Genomic DNA, 6,755 nt, shown 5'->3' with positions numbered 1-6,755 from the left:
AATAGATGCAGAGAAAACATTTGACAAGATACAGCATCCATTTATGATAAAAACTGAAGTAAAATTGGTATAGAAGGAGATACCTCAACAAAATAAAGGCCATATATGACAAACCCATAGCTAATATCATTCTTAATGGAGAAGAGCTGAAAGCTATCCTTCTAAGAACAGGAAGCAGACAAGGATGTCCACTGTCACCACTCTTATTTAACAGAGTATTGGAAGTCCTAACCACAGAAATCATGCTTGAAAAAGAAACAAAATGGATCCAAATTGAAAAAGAAGAAGTGAAACTGTCACTTTTTGCAGTGATTTTAAGTATAGAAAACTCTAAAGAATCCACCCAAAAACTTTTAGAAATAATAAGTGAATTCAGTCAAGTCACAGGATACAAAATCTAAATAGAAATATTGATACCGACCCTGATATCAGTTTCCCCACATTAAACCCAGCATATATGGGGTTAAAACCAAAACACTCATTCTCTGCTTACTCTCTAGCTTCCTGGCTCCAGAATCCACTATCCCCTGTGGAGACAGACACCGTCAAGGACAAGCACCTGGACTATCTCCTCCCGCAAAGAGATATGGGCTGGTGGGAAACCTGCTGACTGGCAAGGTCATGGGCTCCCTCCTCTCTGCAAGTGTCTCAAGGCCAAAGACAGGCTGGTGGGAAAGCTCCAACCAGCAAGGCCATATGCTCCCCCTCCCCTACATAAAACCGCAAATAAAGTCCCTTCCTTTTAGCTTTTTGGGGAGTTTGGGATTTGAGCGTTAGCCGCCCTCTCTCCTTGCTCAGTGCTGTGCAAAAATAAAATTCCTACCTTCTTCCACCACACCCCGTGTCAGAGATAGGCTAGCTGCGCAACGGGTGAGCGAACTCACTTCAGGTTCGGTAACAATATCAGTTGCATTTCTATATATTAACAGTGAGGTAGCAGAATGAGTAATTAAGAATACAATCCAATTTACAATTGCAACAAAAATAATGAAATACCTAGGAATAAACTTAACCAAAGGATGAAACAGCTGTACACTGAAAACTATAAAACACTGTTGAAAGAAATTGAAGAAGACACAAAGAAATGGAAAGATACTCCATGCTCAGGGATTGGAAGAATTAACATAGTTAAAGTGTCCATACTTTCTAAAGCAATCTACAGATTCAATGCAATCCCTATCAAAGTTCCAACATTTTTCACAGAAATAGAACAAAGAATCCTAAAATTTATATGGAACTACAAAAGACCTAGAATAGCTAAAGGAATCCAGAGAAAAAAGAACAAAACTGGAGGTATCACACTCCCTGATTTCAAAATATACTACAAAACTATAGTAACCAAAATAGTATGGTACTGGCACAAAAACAGACACACAGATCAATGGAACATAATCAAGAACCCAGAAATAAACTCACACATTTATGGACAGCTAATATTCGACAAGGGAGCCAGGAACATACAATGAAGAAAGGAGAGTCTCTTCAATAAGCGGTGTTGGGAAACTTGGACAGCCACATGCAAAAGAATGAAAGTAAAGCATCATCTTACACCATACACAAAAATCAACTCAAAATGGATTAAAGACTTTAGTGTAAGACCTGAAACCATGAAACTTCTACAAGAAAATATAGCCAGTACGCTATTCGACATCAGTCTTAGCAGAATATTTTCAAGTACCAAATCTGACCAGTCAAGGGAAACAATAGAAAAAATAAACAAATAGGACTGTATCAAACTAAAAAGCTTCTGCACAGCAAAGGAAACTATCAACAAAACGAAAAGACAACCTAACAATTGGGAGAAGATATTTGGAAACCATATACCTATAACAGGTTAATATCCAAAATATATAAAAAACTCATGCATCTCAACAACAAAAGCTAACAACCTAAGTAAAAGTTGGACGAAAGTTCTGAAGAGACATTTCTCCAAAGAAGATATGATGGACAACAGGCACGTGAAAAGATGTTCAACATCACTAACTATCAGGGAAATGCAAATCAAAACTACAATGAGATATCACTTCACTCCTATAAGAATGGCTGTAATTAACAAGACAGGAAACAAGTGCTGGAGAGGATGTGGAGAAAAGGGAACTCTCATATACTGCTGGTGGGAGTGCAAACTGGTGCAGCCACTATGGAAAACAGTATGGAGATTCCTCAAAAAATTAAGAATAGAACTGCCATATGATCCAGCTATTACACTGCTGGGTATTTATCCCAAAAACATGACAATGAGCATGCGTAATGATACATGCACCACTATGTTCATTGCAGCATTATTCACAATAGCCAAGACTTGGAAGCAACCTAGGTGCCCATCAAAGGACGAATGGATAAAGAAGATGTGGTATATATACACAATGGGATACTACTTAGCCATAAAAAAGGATGAAATTTGACCATTGATTGTGACAACATGATGGACCTTGAGGGTATTATGATAAGTGAAATAAGTCAGAGTAAGAAAGTCAAGTACCACATGATCTCACTCATAAAGAGAAGATAAAAACAACAATAATCATCTAGAGACAGAGACTGGAGTGGTGGTTACCAGAGAGGAAGGGGGAAGGGAGGAGGATGAAAGGGGTGATTAGGCACGTGTGTCTGGTGATGGATTGTAACTAGTCTTTGGGTGGTGAACATGATATAATCTACACAGAAATAAAAATATAATGATGTATGCCTGAAATTTATGTAATGTTGAAATAAATAGTATTACAAAAAAACCCAAAAACATTTTTAAAAACAATGTAGAAAAAAAAAGAACTGAACAGAGAGTGCAAAAATAGATCCACACATATATGGACAATTAATTTCCAACAAGGTACAAAGTGAATTCAGTGGAAAAGGATATGATACCAGAATAAATGCATGTCTATATTTAAAAACAAACTTCAATCCATATCTTCTCCATACACAAAAGTTAACTCAAATGGTTTATAGACCTAAGAGTAAAACCAAAAACTATAAAAATTCTAGAAGAAATCATACAAGAAAATCTTTGTGACCTTTGGTTAGGCAAATTTTTCTGATATGACACAATAGCATGAGTCATAAAAGAATTGGTAAATTTGACTTCATAACAGTTAAAAACTTCTGCTCTATGGAAGATACCATTAAGATTAAAAGACAAACCACATAACAGAGACAAATATTTGAAAGTCATATATTTGAGGGGATATTTGATTCCAGAATGAAAAAAAGTTATCAAATTGCACACATTAAATATGGGCTGCTTATTATATTTTAACTATATCCCAATAAAACTATTTTTTTAAATTAAGGTTATGAAAGTTAACATCCTTGTGAAATTACAGTTGTACATCATTATCAGTCATGTTGTAGGTACACCACTTCACCCCTAGTGCCCTCCCCCCACCCCCCTTTCCCCTGGCAACCACCGATCAGTTCTCTTTGTCCATATGTTAACTACCACCTATGAGTGGAGTCATACAGAGTTTGTCTTTCTCTGTCTGGCTTATTTCACTCAACATAATACCCTCAAGGTCTATCCATGTTGTTGTGAATGGGACGACTTTGTCCTTTTTTATGGCTGAGTAGTATTCCATTGTATATATATACCACATCTTCTTTATCCAATCATCAGTTGCTGGGCACTTAGGTTGGTTCCATGACTTGGCTATTGTGAATAATGCTGTGATGAACATAGGGGTGCATGGAACTTTTGCAATTGCTGATTTCAGGTTCTTGGGATGGATACCCAGTAGTGGGATGGCTGGGTCATAACGTATTTCTATTCTTAACTTTTTGAGGAATCTCCATGCTGTTTTCCATAGTGGCTGCATCAGTTTGCATTCCCACCAACAGTGTATGAGGGTTCCCTTTTCTCCACAGCCTCTCCAACATTTGTCACTCTTGGTTTTGGATATTTTTGCCATTCTAACAGGTGTAAGGTGATGTCTTAGGGTAGTTTTCATTTGCATTTCCCTGATGGATTAGTGATGATGAGCATCTTTTCATGTGTCTATTGGCCATCCGTATATCTTCTTTGGAGAAATGTTTGTTCATGTCCCCTGCCCATTTTGTAATTGGGTTGTTTGATTTTTTATTGTTGAGTTGTGTGAGTTCTTTGTATATTATGGCGATTAACCCTTTGTCAGATAAATAACTTGTGAATATTTTTTCCCAATTAGTGGGCTGTTTTTTTGTTTCAATCCTGTTTTCCCTTGCCTTGAAGAAGCTCTTTAGTCTGATGAAGTCCCATTTGTTTATTCTTTCTATTGTTTCCCTCATGTGAGGGGTTATGGTGTCCGAAAAGATTCTTTTGAAGCTGATGTCAAAGAGTGTACTGCCGATATTCTCTTCTAGAAGACTTATTGTTTCAGGCCTAATCTTTAGGTCTTTGATCCATTTTGAGTTTATTTTAGTAAATGGTGAAAAAGAATGGTTGATTTTCATTCTTTTACATGTGGCTGTCCAGTTTTCCCAGCACCATTTGTTGAAGAGACTTTCTTTTCTCCATTGTATGCCCTCAGCTCCTTTGTCAAAGATTAGCTGTCCATAGATGTGTGGTTTTATCTCTGGGCTTTCAATTCTGTTCCATTGATCTGTGCATCTGTTTTGTACCAGTACCATGCTGTTTTGATTACTGTAGCTTTGTAGTATGTTTTGACGTCAGGGATTGTGATGCCTCCAGCTTTGTTCTTCTTTCTCAGGATTGCTTTAGCAATTCGGGGTCTTTTGTTGCCCCGTATGAATTTTAGGATTCTTTGTTCAATTTCTGTAAAGAATGACATTGGAATTCTGATGGGGCTAGCGTTGAATCTGTAGATTGCCTTAGGTAGTATGGACATTTTAACTATGTTTATTCTTCCAATCCATGTGCATGGAATGTCTTTCCATCTCTTTATGTCGTCGTCGATTTCTTTCAAGAAGGGCTTGTAGTTTTCATTGTATAGATCTTTCACTTCCTTGGTTAAATTTATCCCAAAGTATTTTATTCTTTTTGTTGCAATTGTGAATGGGATTGAGTTCTTGAGATCTTTTTCTGTTAGTTCATTGTTAGCATATAGAAATGCTACTGATTTATGTATGTTGATTTTATACCCTGCAACTTTGCTGTAGTTGTTGATTGTTTCTAATAGTTTTTCTATGGATTCTTTGGGGTTTTCTATGGATTCTTTGGGGTTTTCTATAGATAAGATCATGTCGTCTGCAAATAGCAAGAGTTTTACTTCTTCATTGCCTATTTGGATTCCTTTTATTTCTTTTTCCTGCTGAATTGCTCTGGCCAAAACCTCCAGTACTATGTTGAATAAGAGTGGTGAAAGTGGGCACCCTTGTCTTGTTCCTGTTCTGAGAGGGATGGGTTTCAGTTTTTGTCCGTTGAGTATGATGTTGGCTGTGGGTTTGTCATATATGGCCTTTATTATGTTGAGGTACTTTCCTTCTATACCTATTTTATTGAGGGTTTTTATCATAAATGGATGTTGGATCTTGTCGAATGCTTTCTCTGCATCTATTGAGATGATCATGTGGTTTTTGTTTCTCATTTTGTTAATGTAGTGAATCACGTTGATTGACTTGCGGATGTTGAACCATCCCTGTGTCCCTGGTATAAATCCCACTTGGTCATGGTGTATAATCTTTTTGATGTATTGCTGTATTCGGTTTGCCAAAATTTTGTTGAGGATTTTTGCATCTATATTCATCAGTGATATTGGCCTGTAGTTCTCCTTCTTTGTGTTGTCCTTGTCAGGTTTGGGGATGAGGGTGATGTTGGCTTCATAGAATGTATTAGGGAGTGCTCCATCTTCCTCTGTTTTCTGGAATAGTTTGAGAAGGATAGGTATTAAATCTTCTTTGAATGTTTGGTAGAATTCTCCAGAGAAGCCGTCTGGTCCTGGACTCTGATTTTTGGGGAGGTTTTTGATTACTGTTTCTATTTCTTTACTTGTGATTGGTCTATTCAGATTCTCCATTTCTTCCTGATTCAGTGTGGGGAGGTTGTATGAGTCTAGGAATTTATCCATTTCTTCTAGGTTGTTCAATTTGTTGGCATATAGTTTTTCATAGTATTCTCTTATGATCCTTTGTATTTCTTCGGTATCTGTTGTGATTTCCCCTCTCTCGTTTCTAATTTTATTTATTTGAGACTTCTCTCTTTTTTTTCAGTGAGTCTGGCTAAGGGTTAAAACTATTTTTTTAAAGAATACAATAGCTCTACATGTCCTAACATTGAAAAAGCTACTCAAGACACAGTACTAAGGAAAAATAAAAACTTAAAAATGTGTTTTTAAAGAAATAGTTGGAGGTGGCTGGCCCCATGGCCTAGTGGTTAAGTTCAGCACACCCTGTTTCTGTGGCCTGCACTGAGTTCCCAGCACAGACCTACACCACTCATTGGTGGCCATGTCCTGGCAGTGACGTACATGCAAAATAGAGGAAGATTGGCACAGATGTTAGCTGAGAGTGAATCTTCCTCAGCAAAAAAAAAAAAAAATGTTGGTGGCATATACAATAAATTGTTAGGTAGTTATGCTTGGGTGGGTGTGGGGAGCTCTCACTTTATATGTGATATAAATTTTTGTCATAATTTAATTTTAACTATATCATCTTCATAATCATAAACATTCTGACTTTTTTGTTTTCTGTTAGACTTTCTATTTGATCCTGCAATTTCAATGCCAAGAGTTAATCCTCAGACAACTTGCCCAAAAACACAATTATGAACACAAGGATTCTCAGCGTAGTATTCCTTGTAATAGCCTAAGAATGGATACATCTCA

Source organism: Equus quagga, chromosome 2 (genome assembly GCF_021613505.1).
Source record: "Equus quagga isolate Etosha38 chromosome 2, UCLA_HA_Equagga_1.0, whole genome shotgun sequence".
In the NCBI taxonomy this organism is placed as follows: domain Eukaryota; kingdom Metazoa; phylum Chordata; class Mammalia; order Perissodactyla; family Equidae; genus Equus; species Equus quagga.
This window is presented reverse-complemented; position numbering follows the sequence as displayed.